This window comes from Pteropus alecto, unplaced genomic scaffold (genome assembly GCF_000325575.1).
Source record: "Pteropus alecto unplaced genomic scaffold, ASM32557v1 scaffold204, whole genome shotgun sequence".
Lineage (NCBI taxonomy): Eukaryota > Metazoa > Chordata > Mammalia > Chiroptera > Pteropodidae > Pteropus > Pteropus alecto.
In genome coordinates this window covers 1781446-1804309 of record NW_006435766.1, presented here as the reverse complement: position 1 = coordinate 1804309, position 22864 = coordinate 1781446, and the positions used below count along the sequence as shown (strand labels likewise).

Sequence of the window (22864 nt, the reverse complement as noted above, 5' to 3'; positions counted from 1 at the left end):
ATACTCTTATAATGTGTGTATTTATTGTTTTTATTGTGTCACATAAGTCTCTTAGGTTTCTTCACTCATTTTTTTTTTTAATGTTTCGTTCTTCTGACTGGATAATTTCAAATGATCTGTCTTTGAATTCACTTATTCTCTCTTTTGCTATTCGAGAATGCTGTTGGAGCTATCTATTGAATTTTTTAGTATAGTCATTGTATTCTTCAGCTCAGGAGTTTCTATTTGGGTCTTTTTATGGTTTCTATCTCTTAGTTGAAATTTTTTTGTTATTCATGTATTTTATTTAGTGGTACATTAAAGTGTGTTCTCTTGTATCTCACTGAGCTTCTTTAAGATGAATATTTTGAATTATTTATAAGGCAATTTGTAGATCTCCATTTCTTTGGGGTCAGCCACTGGTGCTTTGTTTTCTTTCTTTGGTGATGTCATGTTTCCTTGATTTTTCAAATTCCTTGAAGGCTTGCATTGCTGTCTTTGCATTTGAAGAAACAAGTACCTCCTCTGGTCTTTACTGACTGGCTTCAGGAGAAGAAGATTTTCACCAGTCAGCCTGGCTACAGTTTCTGGGGATCTCTCAAACCTCTTCTGTGGTTGCACCTGCTTCATTCTTCTTGTTCTCTCCTGAAAGGAACTTTTAGCTAAGATTATTTGCCTTCTCTCAATCCTACAAAGCTAAACTGGGAGCTGAGAACCTCCTGATTATTTTCCCCCGCGTGGCGCCCTGGCTGTTCAAGGTTCTGAGCCTTCTCTAAATTGAGAAGAGTCAATCTGGCTTCTGATATCCATATCAGAAGCTTGTGTATGAATGATTTCTGTGGAGGCTTGTGCTCCCTATTTGTGAGGAAATGTGCACTGTTCACATTATGCTAGCCGTATAAGTGTATGGTGGTCACATGGAGTGCTGTAGATGCACGTTAGCTAATTGGAAGGTGAGTCTGTATGTGAGGTGCCCTGTGGGGCTTCTAATGAAACCTGTAAACCGGTCAGTAGAACCTGTGGCCAGTTGTATGATTTTACTTGAATGTGTATCTAAACATGGAACTCATAGAAACATGAAGTAGAATGGTGGTTGCCAGGGGCTGAAAGGTGGGGGAAATGGGGAGAAGTTGGTTAAAGGGTACAGACTTTGAGGTATAAGATGAATAAGTTCTGGGGATGTAGTGTACAGAATGGTAACTATAGTTAATAATATTGTATTGTATACTTTAAAGTTGCTGAGAGTAGAGCTTTAATGTTCTTGCTGTAACAACAACAACAACAAAATGGTAATTATGTTAAGTGAAGAATGTGTTGACTAACCTTATTGTGGTAAACGTTTTGCAATATATATGTATCAAATCATCACATTGTACATCTTAAACGTACACAATGTTATATGTCAATTATATATCAATAAAGCTAGAAAAATAAATAAATAAAATCCTCTCAAAACAAAAAAAATTGAACAATGTACCAAAAGGGTAATTGTAAATTCCCACACACACAAAAAGTGCCTTTATTAGGATATGTTCACATTAAATCTTGTTGGTCAGCTTGTTTTTATTGTGCTAATATTAGTATTTGTTTCTTTGTGTTTATTATAGATGAACAATAGAAATCTTTATGTCAATTTTTATTTTAAAAAGTCAAATTTAAAATTTGAAGGGTAATAGTATAGCTTCTCAATAAAAGGGAAATAGCAATAAAATGGCTATAAAATAGTGGTTGATGAGACCTCTAGAGAACATATAAAGAAACTATCATGTCTCCTTAATGTTAATCAGGCAATGAAGAAATTAGTTGTAATTCACATAAGAAATGCTAATCCAAACTATCCTAATCAGGTCACATGAGCTTTTATAGCAAATTGAAGTAATGGCACACCCAGAGGACACATAAAACTTATACAAATTCAAATTTATTCCAAATTCTAACTGAAAATCAGGGACTTGGAATCTCTTATGACCAAAGCAGGTAGATCTTGACAAGAGTGCTCATTGTGCTATGAAAAATACAGCAGAGTGGAATCATCCTGGAGACAGCAACCTGGACCCACGTTCTAGTCCGGAGTCTCTGACTATAACCCAATTCTACAATTGTGACAGAGTTCTGAATCTTAGATAGGGTGACTTCAGCAAGCCTGAGGTTATTTCTATTCCCCCTAAGCTGAGAAAGTGACTTTACAGCCCTGGGAAGAGGTAGAAATAAATACAGAAATGTAGAAAAAGTAAATTAAGCCCATGGTATTAATATTTTCTTATTTGGTTTAAGAATAAGTTTTGTGGTGATTGTGTAATTTGTCTATGTTATTTTTGTACTTTAAAGCTTTTGAGACTAACAATATAGTTTTAATTTGAAATATCTAAGAGAATGTGGCTGTAAACAGTATTGAAAATTTAAAAGAGTCCAGTTTAGTAAAATGGTATGTTTAGACATTGATTTGTAATAGTGTTTATATCCTAAGGAAGATTTGTTGTTATTGCTGTAAAGTTGCCATTGCTTTGTTTAGAGTGTGAAATCCTTGAACAGTTTTAATATATTGAATTTGTGGTTGTGGTTTAAAATTTTTAAGGGAAATTACTAAATAAAGCTTGTATATGTTTGGGAAAGACTTAGAGAAATTTAATGTGTGGAAATTATAAACTAATTGAGCATTAGTAGCAAAAAGAAGTGGAGCTAGGTGTTTTTAATATTTTAATAAATAGTTGATTTATAAACTAACATTTGTAAGTTGAGTTTAAAGGCTAATGACAAACTCAGCTTTTAATTTAAGTTTAATAAATTAAATTGAATATGAATTTAAATACAAAAAAACATGTTGTTCTTCTCCCTTTGCCTAGTTAATGTCCATTTAGTTTTTGCATTTCAGGTTACATACCTTTCCATAAGGAAGGCTTCTGTATTGGTTAAAAATGCATTTGGCTGGGAGTAAAATAAAATAAACAGTGGCTTAAACAGAAATATAATGAGTTTATTTGTTTCATGAAATAACAAATACAGGAATGGTATAGTGATTTAAAGATATTTACAAGGACCCAGAATTCTTTTATCTTTCTGTTACATCTTTAGAGTGTGGCTTTTGTCCTTATTGTCACTAGATGGCTGTTGCATCCAAGTTCAGGCAGGAAGAAAAGATAAGGGACAAAGGCCAAAGAACAAAAGACTTCTGGTGAGATTTTATCATTTTTACTCAAGAAAGATAATTTTCTTCTGGGACTATTGCCTACCTCCTAATTGGTCGGAAACGTGTCACATGGCTATCACTAGCTGCAAGGATATATTTGCCCCATGTAGAGGAAAGCAAAGGAGAAGAGAGTTGGAATGGGTGCTTCATGAACCATTATTTCTGATCTCTAAGACTGTGTTAGATGTCCCTTTTATGTGGCCTATTGCACTCTGTAAATGAAACCAACTAGAATATCCTTGTATACTATAATCAGGTTTGAAATATATTAGTAGATATGAAAATACAAACAGTGTATTCTACATATTTTACCAACTTGCATGATGTCCATATACATTAATAAAAGTAACTAGATTAAAAACTCCTTAAGAGCAATATATGGAATTTATGATGATTGCCTAGCACCTTTTCTTGAGGAGCTTGCTGCTCAGAGTGTTGTTCTAGACTAGCAGCATCAATATCTGTGAGGAACTTGATAGAAATGCAGAATATCAGGGCCTTTCCAGATCTCTGAATGAGAATCTGTATTTTAACAAGATCTCCATGTAATTTGTTTGAACAGTAAAGTTTGAAAAGTACTGCTTTATGAGATCTAGCTATGCCAGCTTTCCCTCTGGGCTTCCCAGTTACATGAGGCAGTACATTTCTTTTGTGTTTAAATTTGTTTCTGCCATTTGCAGTTGAAAGAATTCTGAATGATCCAGACAGTGACCGTATATTATTAGGTGCTTTATTCTCTACAGTGATTCATACATTTTCGTTGAATTGAATTTATGATGGAATCACTCATCTAATCATATGCATGGATCACAAAAATACATCAAGAGTAGCAAATGGATTTCAACTCTCATGCTCTGTTCAACTGTTAGTGTGGCTCCCTGGCCACTCTCATTGTGTTGTAAAGGACTCTAGATTAGTGCAAAGTCTCAACAGATAATAGTGCCCTTAGTGTTGACTGTCAGTCACGAGATATGAGCCTGTGGTGACACTGATACCACCCTCTTATTAGAGGCAGATTCACATTTCATAGTGTATTAGGGGTTTGGTGGTGGTCAGGTCAGCTTGAATATTGCTCCTCATTCATTGATTCAATGATTATTTATTAGGATTTACTATGTCTCAAGCACTGTACCAGGTGAAAGGATAAAGTGGTGTAAGATATACATGATTCCCACCTAGCCAAATTTATTGTCAATTGGGGGATACAGAATTAAATAAACACTAATTACCTGACTACACTTGTGATTAGGGTTTGAAGGAAAAGTATAAAAAGTTACACAGACATGAAACAGGAACCCAATAAATTCTATAGGGCAGGTTGGCTTCCCTAATCAGGAAGCTTTTGAGCTAAATCTTGAAGGATGGATAGGAGTTATCTCAGAGAAGAAGCAGTATAAAATTGTTCTGGGCAAATGACAACTTGTAGAAAGGCTCTGTATTATGAAGGAGTTTGGCATTTGAGGACCTTCAAGAGGACCAATATGGCCGCAGCATAGAGTACCCCAGGAGAGTGAGAGAGATCAAGGCTGGGAAATTAGGGGCAGAGCACAAAGTCTCCTTATCACTAGTATATAGGGATTATGAAGTCCTGAGGAAAAACTGACAAGATTCATATGAGGCCTATTTCCAATCAGAAAATCAATTTAATAATTGATTCTAAAGTTTACTACCAACATTATGAACATTAGAGTACTCCGTAAGAAAAGGAAATAGACAATCATGTCTACCATGGAAATACACATGGTCTAGTGATTTCCCACCCATTCAAATCACACATTTATGCAATTAGTATTTATTGAGTGTCCAATTAGACATGTTTCAGCCTTCTTACATATTCCCTAGTGTTTTGCACAGAGTAGTTGCTCAATAGCTTTGCAATCTAGTATTGGCAAATAATTCTCCGTGGGTCTCTAACATTTCTGCACATTTTGCAGACAGAGGCACTGACCACTTTTGTTCTGGACTATGGTTTCAGCATGTTGTATAATGACCCATTTTAAGGCAGCTGTTTATTAGATTTGAGATTCCTCAGCTGTAACACAAACCCCCTATATACTCAATAATCACTTGAGCTGCTCATTTAACCCCATAACATTTGTTGGGGTAGGTGGGGGCGGGGGGCAGTGAGGCAAGGGAAACCAGTATGAACATGAAGCTCATGCTTCCTGCAGTGCTGTGACAGTCTTTTGTCTCTGACTCAGGAGGCAATTTGTCTGCTTGGAAGTAATATAAATTCTCAAATCCTTCAGAGTTCTTGACATCGAGTAAGGGAAACCTATATGTGAATAGGTTAAATTATGGTATGAAAAGGACAGTGTTCATACAGAAGTATGAATACCAATACTAGTTTAGCTTTGAGTAGTGGTAAAAGGTTGGGAGAACAGAATCTGTAGAATGAATAGGACTTTCACTCAGAGAAGAATAAAGATACTCCTGATAGAAGGACCATGTATACAAAGGCAGAGTCATTAAAGGACCTGATTTGTCTAGAAACAGTAAAAAGTTTAGTATAGTAACAGAATAGATTAGATGGGTAGTGGGAGATAATATTGGAAAGTATTAGCCCATTTAAGGAGGGGATGTCCAAAACTATCAAATATAGCTCTAATTGCACTGTTTTCTGACCTTATTTTCTACCAAATTAGTACTTTGGGAAGTAAACATGCATCTTTGAGCAAACTAGATTATTCTGGACAAATTCGAATTCAGGTAGTGTTCTTTTCTAAAAAGGAGACTGTTTAAATGTATAAATGTGCTTACTTTTTTTTTGACCTTGTAAGATATATTAAAGAAGTTAATGGATTTTTGGGTCACAAAATAATGGATTTTTGTTTGCACATCTCTTCTTAACGTATAAAAGCTATTGTTCGTAATGTATTTCAAAATATTTAAAAAATATCTATCCTAAGATTGAGTGCTGTAGCTTAATTTATTTTTCTTTTAATTATAAATTGTCACCTTTCTGTTTTACATATTTCTTTCCCAGCACAGATAGATAAAGCCTATGCATAGAATTGTAAATGTGGAATCTGGAAATAAACTTAAGACTCTTTTAGTCTAGTATTCCTCTGCAAGCTGGATGTAAGTGTTCTTCTACCACTAAAGGTGAAAAATAATTGTCATAATTTATAAAAAGCATTAGGCTAATAGACATAATATTTCAATTTTTCATTTTTCTTCCTTCAAATTTTTACACAATTTTGCCTCTATTTTTTTAAAAATACAATCTATAGAAGATAGCATCTAAATTAGAATAAAATGATATGTTAACTGTTAAAATTATAAAAATAACCATTTTGTCACATTCCTGTAGGAATGTCTTGACTTCCAGGTACTATGTCTTTGACATGAGTTTAAGTTCTCCAAATCCTTACTTTCACAGATGAAGGACTTGAGACTTTCTTGAAGGTTATAAGACTTGTCCAGATGGAAGACTGGAAACTCTGTGTTATAAATAAGTTTCCTTCGTTTCCACTGCCCTAAAGTCTTATTCTCCTGTTTCCTTTTCTTCCTTCTTCTCACTACCATGTACCTGCCCAAAGATATAGGCATTTTTCTTTCTCCCACTCTTTTCTGGTGTCGATTGGCTAGAAATGGCTGGCAAGAAGGGAGAAAAATTTAAATGAGAAAGAACTTGGATGAGAACCCACGATGACATGGAAAGAAAAAAGTGATATTAAGGAACAGCAGGAGAGACTTCGTTGGGTGAGGGAACTCTTCTTAATCCTGATTGTGGTGGTGGCTACGTAGATCTATACATGTGTTAAAATCGATAGAACTGTACACCCCTCTCCCAATCAATTTTACTGTATTATAATTTAAAATAAAAATAAATACCGAAAAACAGAAAACAAAGTGCAAGAAGGTCATGCCTCCAGTATTTCCTACCTTCCTCAACAGTTATAAGGGAAATGTGATAAGGACCTATGCTATAACTTGTTACATATAGTATAGGTTAAAAGACCCATTAAATTTACATATAAGGTGATTTCCAAGACTACATATTGTGACTGTTTTACTTTTTTTTCCTCTCTTTTTTTACTAGCAAAAGACATATTTTTGGAAGCAAGAAGTTGGTAACTATTTTTTTATGTTGGTATCATACATGAATATTTTGTTTTATTAAGTATTAAGCTACTGTACAATTCTTACTATATTATTAGTCTTATTTGCTTCTTCACAGAGATGTAGCTGAGTAGACCATAAGGCTAATAAGGGTCAATTTTTTTCTTACTTGACTAGTGTTCCACTTATTGGAAAAAGCACTAATACTCAGCTAAGGCTCTTCACTTTGCTATGCGTAAACATGCTATTTCAGAAACTGGTTGCATAATCTTGTATATTTTTATTCCCAACATTGATGTTGAGCATACTTAAGCACTTAAGACCCAATAGGTACAAGTTAACACTATTGACGGCCTACCTTCCTTTGTCCAGAGACTGTGATGTTTTTAAGCCCATTTACCCGTTCTCTAAATTAGCTTTCTTCCAGACTTACCACATTCGATTTGCTCTGCTTTATTTGTCCCTTTCTTTTCAAATTACTTATTTTTTATTAAGTTACAAGTTCTCCCATCTTCTCTGTCATCATATTTATCTGATGAATCATAATTCATATTCTACTCTTCGTGGCATGCATAATTTTAATATGACATAACAGTTAAGAAGAATGTTATCTCTCCTTTTATGTCACATGTGATTTTTTTGCAATCCATTGCTCAAATTCACTCCCTATTTTTATTCTCAGTTCTGAGAAATCACCTAAATGCACTATCCCAAATGATGAAAGTTATGGGCATTTCTTTAAAATGAGCTCTCTTTCAACCCAGTTTTGATCTGTTAAATTACCTGTCTGAATGTGACTATAAAAAAATATAAGGGCTTCATAGGTAATTTTTTTAATTTAAAAGAGAATATTTTTTCTTTTCTTTTTTTTTTAAACAGCTTTCAACCAGAATTATATAGGAAAGTCAAAGATATAACCTGTTCATCTGGTTCTACCTTCTCATACAGAAAATCTTATGGGCTCCCAGCTTTTCTGATCAGAGACCTTGTACTTTTTCTTCTTTTAAGTGTACATTTGGATGATTCAAAAAAATTTAATGACTGTTTTTTTAGAATAGATTTAGATTTACACAGAAATTGAGTAGTTACCAGAGAGTTCCCATATACCCTCTTCCTCCCAAACCTCCAGTTTTCCTTATTAACATCTTACATTAACATGGTACATTTGTTGCAATTAGTGAATCTATTTTGATACACTATTATTTAAAAAATCCATATGGTTCAGGTTTCCTTGGTTTTTACCTAATGTCCTTTTTCCATTCTAGGATACTATCCAGGATATCACATATCATTCAATAGTCATGTCTCCTCTTGGCTGTGACAATTTCTCAGACATCTTGTTTTTGATAATCTTAATAGGTTTGAGGAGTTCTGGTCAGATATTCTGTAGGACATAAGCCCCTCTATTGGAATTTGTCTGATGTTTTTCTCATAATTAGATTGTAATATGTGAGTTTGGAGGAAGAAGATCACAGAGGTAAAGTGCCATTCTTATCACATCACATCACGGGAACATAATGATAATGAGTTATCATTATTAATGTTGACCTTAACCATCTAACTGAAGAGGCATTTGTCAGGCTTCTATACTATAAAGTTACCCTTTTGAGATTTCCTTTCCATATTATATTCTTTGGAAGGAAGTAACTCTTCTTGGTTCACACTTGAGGAGTAAAGAGTTCTGCTCTTGCCTTTTGTGGTGAAATATCTACATAATTTATTTGGAATTGTCCTGCATGAGATTATTCTTCTCCATTTATTATTTTTTTCAATCATTTATTTATATTAGTATGGCTCCATTGACATTAATTTTATACTTGGGTTATAATTCACTACTACTTTATTTTCTTGCTCAAATTGTTCTAGCTTTGGCTATTGGGAGCTCTTTCAATTCGTAACTCCTATCAATATGAATGCTTTTATTTTTGAGTATTTCCTTATTTTCTTACACTGCAGTATGCTCCAGCCTTATCTTGTGTATTCCCACCCCAGTCCTACAGTCAGATATTTTTCTAAAGCAGAGCTTTTCACTTTTATAAGCACAAAAATACCTCTTTAATCAGGTAATCCAAACATGAAAACTATTCTTCAATATTTCATTTTTTAAAGTTTACTAGAAGCAAAAGGTGAAAAAGTTCAATAAATGGTATAACCAGGAAATGCAAATCCACAGTAAAGATTTAAGAAAAGATGATTCAGATTTAGTGTATAGAATATAAAAATGAGGTAAATTATTTTAAATTATAAATGTCCCAGAAAAATTAGGGCTCTTGGGTTTCATGTCTATCAAGGAAACTTATAAAGACAGAAAATGATTCTTGTTGAGGTCCTCAAATAGTAGGTACAGGGAGATTATGAAATGAACTTGGAAAATTTTGAAAAAGGAAATTGTGTCCATTCACAAGTAGAAATGAATAGAAATCGATATACTTTGTTACCAACTTATGTAATGACATTTAGAGATTGTCTACTTAAAATATTTTTCATTAATTTTCCTTTTTAAATATTAATTTATAAATTACTTTGCCCGACTAACAATTATTTAAGTGTTCTGACAAAGATCAATAGCTGGCTACAAAATAGCATATCTATAATATGATCTGATTTGTGTAAATATACTTAATCATAGTTATAGATAATATCTTGAGGAATATTTATCAACCTAAACATGGTTATCTATTTCTGTAATATTGGCAAGTTTTTTTTTTTTTACACAAAAGGCATTTATAACTTTTGAAATAAAAAAAAGGAATCCAATAAATATTATACAAAGCCCAAAGGAAGTATATTTTACTTATACATGTAGTCTTCGCTGAAAAGTAAAACAAGGAAAAATTTTATAGATAAACTAGGGTTAAAGGTTTATTGTTGAGGTGAAGATCAACCATTGTTTAAAGTGGTGGCTTGAAAGATGGACCAAAGGATACCTTTGTATTCTGGAAGGAAGATGTAATCTCAATTTAATATTAAGGGCTTAGATGCTATAACTTTTTTAGAAATATAATTTTCCTATTAGATTAGTTAAATAAACTATGAAGGGGTGAGAGATCTCTGGAATTAAGAAATGGGGGGGTGTTATAGTTATTTATGTTTGACATCCTTTATGCTAGTCCGTACCTTAGCTAGAGTTTGAAAGGAAAGTAGTGAGATCAGAGGTGGTTTATGAGTCAGAGCAACAGTTCTCAAACTGTTTTGTCTCTGGACCACCTTACACTCTTAAAAATTATTGAGATACTCAAAGAACCTGTGTTTATGTGGGTTATACCTATGAATAGTTACCATATTAGAATTAAAAAGAGAAATTTGACAAATGTATGGCGACAGAAGGAGATTTGACTTTAGGTGGTGAACACACAATGCAATATACAGATGATGTATTACTGAATTATACACTTGAACCCTATATAACTTTATTAACCAATGTCACCCCAATAAATTCAATAAAAAGAGAAATTTTAAAAATTTATTAGTTAAAAAATAATAAACCTAAATGTGTGTTAACATAAATTACATATTTCTATGAAAAATAACTATATCGTTCAAAATAAAAAAATTTTAGTGAGAAGAATGGCATTGCTTTCCATTTTGGATAGCTCTTTAATATCTGGCTTAATAGAAGATAGCTATGTTCTCTATAGTTGAAGTAGATGAAGAAAATAGGAGGACTTAGGAGGAGAATTTAATAGTCTTTTCGGGTAAGTGCAAATATTCCTCTCTGACACTACAGAAAATTTGACAAGTGGTAGTTTCTTAAAGGTTAGTTGTAATAAGGAATCTAAAATCATATCAAAGAACATTTTGTATTTTGCTTTTTTACACACACACACACACACACACACACACACACACATCTATCTATCCATTGGTCTATCTTGCACTTTGAATGGATCTTTTATCCATGCATCATTTTGTAATGTCCTGCATTAATCATTTGGAAAATATTTGTTTATTGTATCATGTAGATCTTCCCTATGTTGACATATCTTATACAATGTCAAAAAGTCACATTCATTAACAGTCTCACGAGAAAAATCTTTAAGCTGTCAAGCTCATGGTGGTGAACAGAAGTCTTCCAAATTTTAAAATTTTACTTGAAAGCTAAATTTTATTATTGGCAACAAATACTGTCAGCTGTTTTGCTTGCAGTGTTAGGCTCACTTTGTTCATTTTGAAGAAATATTTGTCAGTTCTCAAGTCAGAGTAACATTACTTTGTTAGTTGTTCTTTCAAGAAAAAATGGTGTTACGTGAAAAATGCAGCTAGTTCTTCCACAACTATCTACTTTGGTATATAGCAGAAGTGCATGTGTACTTCCCATTTCTTCACTCAAAATATTAGAAAGACATGTACACAAAAGTTGACATTTATAAAATTAATATTTTTTACTACTTAATCAAGAATATTCCCAAATCATTTACAAAAAAACTGGGAGTGTGCGGCAGGGAAGAATATAGTGATCCAATGACCACTCCTGCTAAGACAATGTCAACAGTTGACTATCACCATCAGTACAAATGTGAGCCCAGTAGAAAAAAGACAAAGAACGTGTTGTGTTATTATGAAGATTGTTTTTAACCTTGAGACCGCAAAAAGGTCTTGCAGACTTCCAGAAGTGTGGGGACCACCCTTTGAAAATTGCTGAATTAAAAGAGGGAAAAAATATGGGGAAAAAAAGGTCATATAATGGAAACGAATGGTTGAATTGAATAACTTTATTAAAATAGAGTACAGACTTCAAGTCATGAGATGAGAAAGACTGGTGGGATTTACCAGGTCAGGAGACAGAATTTTAAAGGGGCCTTGAAGGGGTTGATAGAAACAGTTTGAAGAAAGAAGGTCGGAAGAGAAAGGCTTGTTCAAAACGTACAAACGAAGAACTGACCAAGACTCTAACAAGACTGAGATCTTATGCGTATGAAAGGTAAAAAAGGGATAAAGCTAGGTTTTGTTTCATTATGGTCCTGTGTATATGAGGAGTGATAGGTAAATTCACATTTTTGTCAGCATTACCATTTAAAATTGTAAGGGAGGGATACCCTTTCAGACTGATATGATGGTGGTGGGGGAGGTGGGGAGTTAGTGGTCAAGACTCCGAAAAGAAGTTTTATTGAAAATACATTTATGTTTCAGAATTTGTCTACAGATGAAAACCCACTAGAAAAAGGGTATGTCAGAGGAAAAAATAGTTTTGCCAATATATTTCTGATTATTTGAAAAGCCCGTGGAAATGTGTGGTGCTGAGAATATTCACACAGGTCTGAAACAATTCAAAGGATAATACTTTTGTTGAAAACACCTTTCTGATATATTGTCATTAGTATGTCATCCCCCAGCCTGGTGGGTACTGGGTCTCTTGAGCACAGCGATCCGTGATTGCCTCATTCTGGTGAGCGCCGCAAGGATTCCCTTCAGATTCTGTGTTGATTTCCGTGGCCTTTCGCAATTGCACTAAAGCGGGCTCTCTGCGCTTGCCGTAACATGGACTCTACCACTGCGCTCCGAGGGGGGACTTTGAGGTAGCGGAAGAGGGAGGGTGTGTGTTGGGAAAAGTCGGGCGCTCGGGAAGACGGTTGTTTCACGGATCCGGTAACCAGCCTGTCCTTTTTCCCCTCCCCACTCCCCTTTTCCCCTGTCCCGACCCGGCTTCTTTGTGTCTCCGCGCGGCGGCAGGTGAGCGTCCAGCGCGCGGGCTCCCGGGCTTCGCGGCGCACCCCCCGTGTCTTTAGGGCGGGTGGCGGCGGCCGGCCGGGGAGGCGGCCTCGGGCACAGTAATGGCAGCGCTGTGAGCAGGGGAACGCGAGTGACAGCCGCCGCCGCCGCCGCCCACCTTCCTCGCCGGGGCCTCGTCCTTCATTCCTTCGGGCTGCCTCCCCTCCCCTTGTCCCCTGCCCCCTGTCCCGCTTCTGCAGAAGGTAACCCCGCTGAGGGTCGGGGAGCCGGGCTGCAGGCGCCCGGAAACTTCCCTTCCCGGTTGATGGGTGGCGGAGATAGGGCGGAGGAAAGGAGTTGGGGGCGACGAGGGGGGAGGGGAGAGGAGTGGCAGGGGCTTGGCCAGGGAAGATGGTGTCCCATAAGTGACCCTGGCTCCCCGGAGCGCTGACCCTTAAGCCCGGCCACCCCCTGGACTGAATCACGGGCCTCCCCAACCCGGCCTTGGCCGCCCCTCCCTCGGCCCCATTTTCCTCTGAAGGAGGCAAGGTGAGAGTGCGTCTACTCATCTGCTTATTTACGTGCTCACGGATACACAACTCTGTGTTTGGGGGAGAGGGCATCAATCTCTTACATCCTTACCACGAGTATTTTCACTTTTGTTTTCGCAGACAGAGAAGATGGATAGCTATGGGGAAGAGTAGCCAACGTACATGCTAGACCTGTCTCAACACTTAGGGTCTGGTGAAATGAGATCCTTAGGCTCTCTTTGGAGCACTTACATGCTGGGGAGTCTGGACCATTCTCTACCACCCCACAAATACGTGCATGTGAATAAAACACCTGTGAATTGCAGACTGTTACTGTTAATAACAATCTGCAATTCATGGATTTTCCCCCATGGATTACTGTTACCAGTTGAAGGGCAGCACTTTGGAAGTTTAAAATTTGAAAATAATAAGATATAAACTGTTAACATTCACTATGTACTGTGACTTTACAGTAGCAAAATCTTTGAACTAGGTCTGTTCAAACCAACATTCATAGTAAACTATAGGAAATAATCACTGTTATGACTGATTTTTAAAAACACTCAAAAGACTGTTCCCTGCCCTTCAGAATCTCACATTCCTTTCCAAGAACACATTGGTTATACTTTGCCTCTTTTGCCCAAATCCAGTGTTGGAAAACCCTTCCAAAAGAGTCACAGATGAAATAACATGTATACCCGTGTTTTGAATTATTATTCTTAAGTTTTTTTTCAGATGTTTATAAGTTGGGAGCACATTTCTGCAGTATGCATGTACATGGTGTGTGAAAAAACCTTTTTTATGTGTTTGAATGTTGATATGCATGTGAAATACTTTTACCTTACTCTCCAACCTCTCTGATGATTTTGTTTTATGAATGTGAAGATAAGTTTATCTATGTCTTTTATCTTCACCAGTCTATCACTAAATTAAATGTCGTAGATTTCTTTAAAGTCAGTTTTGCCTTATCTACTAGTTAAATATTAAGCACCTTTTTCTTATGCCTAGCATTATTGCAAGCATTAGAGCTACAACAATGAACAAGACACGTGAAATTTCTGTACTCCTGGAGCTTCAATTTTGGTGATGTGGTGGAGGGAGAGGCAGACAATAATAAATAAAAATAATTTCAGAGAATCATAAATGTTATGAAGGAAATAAAATAGGGAGTCGTGATAGTGACTGGGAGAAGACTACTTCACTTGATGTGGTCAGGAAAGGCCTATCTGAGGTGACTTTGACCTGATATCTGAAAAATGAGAGGGATTTAGCCTTTGGCAATCTGAAGGAAGAGTGTTCCTGTCTGAGGAACAACAAATGGAAATGCCTAGAGGTGGTATCTAGCTTGGGTTCAGCAAACCAGAGAAAGCTTAGTGAAGGTGGGCCCTGTGTAAGATAAGAAGTGAGGTCACAGCCAGGGGCCATATCATGTGAAGTCTTATTGTCCAGAGGCCTTTGGCTTTTATTTTCAAAGTATGTTGGAAAGCTATTGGAATTTTTGTGAAACTGGGAGTGATAGGGCCCGACTTACACAGTCTGACTGGGGGGAGATTGGATAAGAGGAAAAAGAGCAGGGAGACCAGTGAGAAGGCTTTGACAGGTTGAGTAGTTAGAGTATTGGAGACAAGTGAAAAAGGGTTTGAAATATATTTTGGAGATAGAGGTATTTATTGAACTTGTGGGTTGGATGAAAGTGCAGTTGATTGGGACAGGGTGAGGCCTGGGTTTTGGGCTTTAGCTGGAAAATGGTGATGCCATGTATTGAGATGAGGTAAGCAAGTTGTATGGGGATAGGGTAGAATTGAACATGTTAAGTAGGACTTATTAGATGTTCAGACAGAAGTGAGAAGTAGGCACTTGGATGTACAAGTCTGGAATTTAGTGGAGAGGTTAAGGAGTAATTCAACACATTTTTCAAGTACCAGCTGTGGACCAGGCAGTGGGGATATAGTAGTGAAAAAAATAGACAAAAATCTCTGCTTTCGTGGGACTTGAATTCTAGTGAGGAGAGAAAGAGAGATGGGGAGTCATCAGCATTTGTTGGGTTATTTATATTTTGAATAAAAACCACACATGATTCAAATTATAAAATGTTCGATGGGGTATAAAATGAAAATCTACCTTATTTTCCACTCAACCAGTTTTGGTTGGATCCAGTGTTAGTGTTTTCTTTCATATCCTTCCAAAAATACATTTTGTGCATGTATAAGCAAATATGTATGTTTTCTTCCCCCCACTTTGAAAAATTAGTAGCGTACTTCACCTGCTTTGACACCTTATTACCTTTTAGAGCATTAAATAGTATTTAAAAGTTATGAAACAGGGTGGATCTCCCTAAAGAAAGAATGTAGAAAGCTGAGGAGAAAGCTATGGGGCACTGCCCCCTTTGAGTTTTGATGTACAGATGTGCAGTTGTTTAAAGAGCTGTTGCTTTTTGTGAGACTTTTTATGAAAGTTTGCATTTTTGGAGGGGGTTCCCTCTTTTTCTTCCTGCTGTCTTTGTATAATTGAAAAATGAGTATTGTTGAAAGGGTGTTTTCATTCATGTGCTATCAGTTAAATTCAAATAAATTGATGACAGGATCAGGCCTTGAATCATATTTTGAAGACTTCTGAATGGCTAATGTTAAATCTTGGAAAAACAAGTCAAAATTTGGAATGCTATCATGAGATTTACAACGAGTTATTGATACTTGAGATGTAAGATTAAATTCTCTCAGTAATCAGTTAATTGCAGTATCTGTTCAGAGTGATCTATCTCTTTTAATGTAACAGTAGTGTTTCTATTACATTGCAGATGTTAGCATAATCCTTGTGTTACTATCTTTAATATATAGATTCATCCTATATTACTACTTTGATTTGGAAAGGCCTATTGGAGGTGGTAGAACAGTATACAGTTCCTTTGATTCTTACAAGTTTTGAAACAATGAGTAGTGTTAAGAGCATGATGTTAGCATTTGCAACAACTTTTGGAGTGCAGTTAAACCCTGTTGATTGAGTCACCTGGTGGAGGGGATATGGAGTATTTAAGTTTCTTTAAGCATTATTATTTTGAAGAATTAAAAATCCAGACACATATTATGTTCACTGAATTTAAAATACTTTCTGTATTGGTTGACATTTTGATTTTCAGCTGGCTGTCTTTAGCTGGATACTTTCTATATAAATTGATCTACCTTTTTTTTCTTTGATTGTTCTTGGTTTAATAACCATTTAGTTTAGTTGAGTTTGATTTTTGTGGTTATTTTTGTTATTGTTACCGCTCTCTTTTTTTTTTTTTGCCTCAGATTAAAGTAAGCAGCTAGTTTCTATGTTGGAGAAATATAATCTTTGATAGAAAATAATAATACTTTGTGAAGCATTAGACATTATTACATATGAGACTACTGTATGAAATATGTGTAGTGAATTTGTTAAGCTTACTTAGGCTCTGTAAATGTACAGGTGTTAATGTCCTATTTGAAGATTTTAGTTATCCAAAGGATTTTCATTTACAAATGTTAACATTATAAATGACGTAACTGTTGTTATTTAATCATTAGGTTATAGTCTGATTGATTATATGTGTGTGTCAGAATTTTTCATCAGTCAGGCTAACAGTTTATCATTTTTATTTTTTATCAACTATAAACTTTTTGAAGGCAACATTTCTAGCACCTGGTACAGGTCTTGAATATAGTAAATACTCAATAAGTATTAACTCCATAACTTGTCTTATTCTAATGTTGGTTACTTTTCAAATAATGAAATGTTGAATTTATCCTGTATAAATATGACTTGAATTTCTCAACTTTTTTTTTTTTTTTAATTCAGTTAAAGGAGAGAAAGTACAGGATACTTCTTAAAAAACCTTACAAAAACTTTGTTTTGAAATGTATTAGACTTAACAGAAAAGTAGCAAAACTGGTACAGAAAACTCAGGTATATCATTCACCCAGCTTTCCCTAGTGTTAACTTACATGAACCGGAACATAATGATCAAATCCAGGAAATTCAACATTGTACACTACTATTAACTAAACTAACTACAGACCTTATTTGAATCTCACCCGTTTTTCCACTAATGATCTTTTTCTGTTTTAGAATTCCGTCCAGCATCAGACATGGCATTTGGCTAAGTCTCCCTAGTCTCTTATCTGTGACAATCTTTTCTCATCTTTTATGACCTTAACAGTTGTGATGAGTATGATCAGTTACTTTGTAGAATGTCTCTCAATTTGAGTTTGTCTGATGTTTTCTCATTAGATTGAGGTTATGCATTTTTGGCAAAATACTACTGAAGTGATGTTGAGTCTTTTCAGTACATCATATCACAGGTTACAGGATGTCAGTATATCCTGTTAGAGATGATGTTAGCTCTCGTTTGGTTAAGGTCATATCTGTCAAATTTCTCTACTTGTAAAGATAACTGTTTTTCTCTTTGTAAGTACTAGCCATCTTGGGTAGATTATTTGAAACTATGCGGATACCCTATTCTCAAACTCTTGCAAACTCATTGCAGAATTCTTTGGTAGACAATTACAGAAAGGGTCACTTAATGATTTTATATTTTTCTCATTTCCTTCTACATTTATTAATTGAAATTCTTCTGTAAGGATGAACTGTCACCTTTCCACATTTATTTATTCAGTAATTTGTTTATATCAGTGTTGAGTTATAGATATTTGTTTTATTCTGTGGTTTATAATCTAAAACTATCATTTTATTGCTCAAGATCTAGCAATGGCCTTTAGGTTGGCTCTTGTATTTTCTCTGCTGCAGCCCTGGAATCAGTCGTTTCTCCAAGGAGCTCTGGTTCTTTTTAATAGAGAATGGTATTTAGGAGCCAAGATCTGGATGCTGTGTGTACTCAGTGTCACTGGGGTGTCATTGTTCATTGGCCCTCTCAGTGACAGAGCTAGAAATATATGTAGGTATCCTAACCCATGCATATATAAACATCTATGTATTTCTATATCTTTTTATCTGTGCGTGTGCATAAAAAACCATGAGTTCATACTGATAACTATAATCAAATACTACAGAGTGTATACTAGCCATCCCCCTTTATTTATAACTGGTATTTTCTGATAGTGAGAAATAGAGCATACTTTTCTAATAGTTATAATAATCCTGTAAGTAGTATGATGACACCAAAATAATGAATAAATGTGACAAAGAAGATTCCCAAATAGTCCTCAGCCTTGGAAAATTTAAGCTATGTCTCAAAATACTTATCTTTTATTTGGTCTATCAACCAAAAATAATGACATTTTGTCGTCATAGTTTTAAGTATTGTTTTGACTATTAAGCATCCATTTAAAGTTTTTTCGAGAGCACTTTGCACTGAGACTTAGATACTTTTGCATCAGAACTTTGTTGTCCATTTAAGTGCTTAGAATAAGGACAGTGCTTTTTTTTTTTGTATTGTTTTTATTGTGGCAAAATATACATAACAAAAGTTACCATTCTAATGGTTTTTAAGTATACTGGCATTTATTGCATTCACAGTGTCCCCATCACCACTATCTATTTCCAATTTTTTTTTATTACCCCCAATAGAAACTGTAACCATTAAGCAATAACTCCCCATTCCCCCTCCTGCCAGCATCTGGTAACTTATAATTTATTTTTTGTCTTTATGAATGTGCCTATTTTAGATGCCTCATATAAGTAGGATGATAAAGTATTTATCTTTTGTGTCTGGCTTATTTGATTTGACATAATATCTTCAAGGTTCATCCATGTTGTAGGATGTATCAGAACTCTTATTTTTTGATGACTGAATAATATTCCATTTGTGTATGTACCACATTTTGCTTATCTATTCTGTTGATGGACACTTGTGTTGTTTCTACCTTTTGGCTGTTGTGAATAATGCTGCAACGAATACTGGAACACAAGCATCTTTTTCAGTCTCTGCTTTCAGTTCCTTTGGGTATATACCTAGGAGTGCAGTTGTTGGATGCATATGATAATTCTATATTTAGATTTTTGAAATCCAGCTAAACTCTCTTCAATAGTGGCTGCACTGTTTTACATTCTTGCCAGCAATTTGCAAAGGTTCCAGTTCTTCACATTCTCTCTTATATTTTTTGTGTTTGTTTGTTTTTATAATAGCTATCTTACTGAGTGTGAAGTGGTATCATTGTGGTTTTGATTGCATTTCTCTAACATTTGTTGAGCATCTTTTCATGTGCTTATTGGCCATTTGTTTATTGTTGGAGAAATGTTTATTCAAGTCCTTTTAAGTTGAATATTGTTGAGGTATAGTTCTCTATATACTCTGGTTATTAATCTCATATCAGATATATAATTTGTAAATATTTTCTCCCATTCTGTAGGTTGTCCTTTTACTCTTTGTAGTGTCCTTTGATGTGTGACAGTTTTAAATTTTGATAAAGACCAATTTATATATGTTTTCTTTTGTTGCCTATGTTTTTGGCATCATAGTCAAGAAATCACTGCTAAATCCACTGTCATAAAGCTTTCCCCTGTGTTTTCTTCTAAGAATTTACAGTTTTAGCTCTTAAATATAGGTCTTAGATCCATTTTGCATTAATTTTTGTATATAGTGTAAGTAAGGACAGAGTATTTTGCATGGATTATTAGTAGATAGCTTAATGTTGGCACTTAAAGATAGATAGTGCCAAACTAGCTTGGAGTTTATTTCAGAGGGCTGAAAAAAGAGCAGTTATAAAGAAGAAAATCAAGGATGAAGGAAATTATATGGCCTTATGTGGAAAGTGATTGCATTTTTCTCTCTCTAAAACTGATAAACATTAAAATGAACTTATGAGAAAAATAGAGTTAAAAAAGCCTTTTAGTATGGGAATAAAGTATGAGAAAAAGTAAAGACATGAAGATTTCAGCAACAGTAGTTTTGTTCAGTAGCATGGATGGAAAAGTAAAATTACAGAAAAGAGTAGAAAATAATACTACCTCATCTTAGCAAACTTGAAATGTATTTATAAATAATGTGTCTTATACTATTTTTATGTTGTGCAGATGGGGAAAATGAAGCAGCAACTAGCCTAGGATCACATTGTCATTACCGAGCCAATTTAGAAGATTAGTTTCTTGACTCACAAACTTTTCATTTTAAGACCAGAATTTTTTTTTTTTTAAATGTTTTTACTTCTAGCAGAAACTTCCTCGGCTACCCTAACACATTCAGCTTTTTGGATGCAACTTGCCTTCAGCTAGAGAGCTGCACTATCATCCATCCATTTCCTCTGAGTCAACTCTAGTTTCTACAGTTGCAAATAATAAAAATGCAGTAGAGGGCAGTGAATAAGAGCTGTGTGGTAAAGCCACATAGATCCGGGTTCAAATTCTGTGTTTGGTAGTTAGTAATTCTATGTATTTTACACTAATTTTCTAAATGCCAGTCTCACATCTTTAAAACAGGGAGAATAATAATAGCCATATTATGGATATTCTTGAGAATTAATGAGATAATGTGTATAATGTAATATGTTTAGTTTCTAGAATATATGAGGTTAATAAAGGGTTGCTATTGTTTTTTTCACAGCTCTGTAATTATATGCTTTTATGATGATGGTAAAGTATTGGCAGAGTACATCCTACTCCGTGTCTCTCCCGTGGGAAAATGAGTGTCATGTTGAATTAATTTTTATAACTTGCTTTATTGGGTTGTTTTTATTCTTTACCTTAAAGGACACTTAGTGACAGAATGGGACTGTATGAAGTTATGTTGTCCATACCGAAAGCTGCTTTGGGATTTTAAATGAGGTAGTCAGCAAAGTTGATATGTATCTGCTATATCTGTATAATTTTTTTTTTTTTCTCCTGGGTCTGTGTCTTCTTTGGCTAGCAGTACCAGGACATAGGTGGGAATTAATACATTATTTAGAATCTGCCACATAGATTAATTTGTCTGAAGACCAATTGAGAAATAGTGATAAACTAAGTTGATAAGAATTGGAAGGCGAAGCAAGGGTTCTGTATATTTTTACAATGCAAAACCACTAGAAATTGGTTAGTGTGATCTCCTTCCTCTTTAAAAGCAATGTAACTCCATAACCAAGAAATGAAAAAAAGAAAAATACTCAGATAAAGCAATGAAAATTACTACTAAACTTAGCATCTTAGCCTGTTTGTGAGAAAAGATTTAAATCCAAGGTTTATGTATATGTGACTTAATTTAGCTCTCGAAAGAATGGACTAACATACATTGGAAATCATTGGGTAGTGCAAAGGAAGAATGATTAAGTAGCTCTTTTTAATATTTGGATAGAAGATCAGGCCTAGGAAAAAATGTGCTCTTAATGTTTTGATTATTTGCGAAAGGGCTGGTTGGTTACAGCTTTGTCTAGCATGCATGCCAAGTGGGTTTGCCTACCCATGAGGGATTAAGACAAATTCAAGTTCTCAAACTCATCTGAGAAACATACGTGAGAACAGTTGCTTTTTAAGGCTTGTTTGTTTCTTGAATTCCTTGCCTAGATTATTAAGAGAAAAAAAAAATGAGAAAGCAAGTGAAAAAAATATTAAACTTCAGGTCGATGAGAGTGATGTGAAAACTTGAAGTACAGTCTTACAACTCGGGAGAATCTCAAGTTTACTGAGATTGAAGAAGACAAATCTTCTGTTTTGGTCAAGTGGTTTTATTTTGGAAGTAGATACCTTTTACAACTTATTTATTGTACTATGATACATTCCCTATTCCTCACTGTCCCCTGCTTTTTTTTTTTAGACTTTCAGATTTTCTTCCTATATATTTTGCCAAATGCAATTGATGACAGACTGCTGTATTTCTCTTTACTGTTTTTCCTTCAGCTTTCTTTCTCTCTCCCTCTTCTCTCTTTCGCTCTCACTTACTCTCTCTTGAGAATGTATTATTAGGAATTTGTTAGTAGGAAAGTTATATGATAGAAATGACATTTGTGGAGTATTTAGAGCTCCATGGGTCAAACATATTGCAACAAAAAGCATTGTACCCCGACCTTCCAAATAACAAAAATATCTCTTGGCAATGTCTAATAAGTCATACATTTGATACAGTAAGATGAAAGTATTTAGATGCATATTCTTGGATCCTATTTTCATATGAAATTACGGTAGCATTTTGGGTCAGTGTGCACCAGCAGCAGTTTTGGAAATGGAAAATATTGAAAGTTGTTAATGCTTTTTATTGGGTCAAATATTTTCTTTATTTTGTGTACTTAGAATATAACCTGCCCTAACCCACTGAATGTCATTTTAAAAAACTAATTATAGCATATTAACTTATCTGAAGTTAATTTAGGCCCAAGTATTATATCTTATTTGTAGTTTTTGGAGTGGCCATATTTTTATTGCAGATAGTAATCAGTACTGAAATAAAAAGTTATCATTTGGTAATTTATTTATTTTAATAAAAAGAGAATCACAATCTTAAATGTTTAGCCATTTACATTATTGATTTGGATTAACTAAAATGTGGCACAACAAAACACTTCTCAGTGGT

At 34.8% G+C, this 22864-nt stretch overlaps 1 protein-coding gene across 6 annotated transcripts in view; it reads left to right on the top strand.

The window, feature by feature from the left end:
• The first annotated feature begins 12736 nt into the window (after positions 1 to 12736).
• The window catches only part of CUL2 (cullin 2), a 93834-nt gene continuing 83706 nt past the window's right edge, over positions 12737 to 22864 (top strand). For 2 of the 6 annotated variants that reach the window (XM_025046406.1, XM_025046409.1), the window contains exon 1: positions 12968 to 13143. The gene's annotated coding sequence lies outside the window, so the exon portion shown is untranslated. Of the gene's footprint in view, positions 12902 to 12967; positions 13144 to 13260; positions 13430 to 22864 lie in introns of those variants that run through there. The other 4 variants (XM_025046408.1, XM_025046407.1, XM_006911364.3 and 1 more) reach the window with 4 other exon arrangements.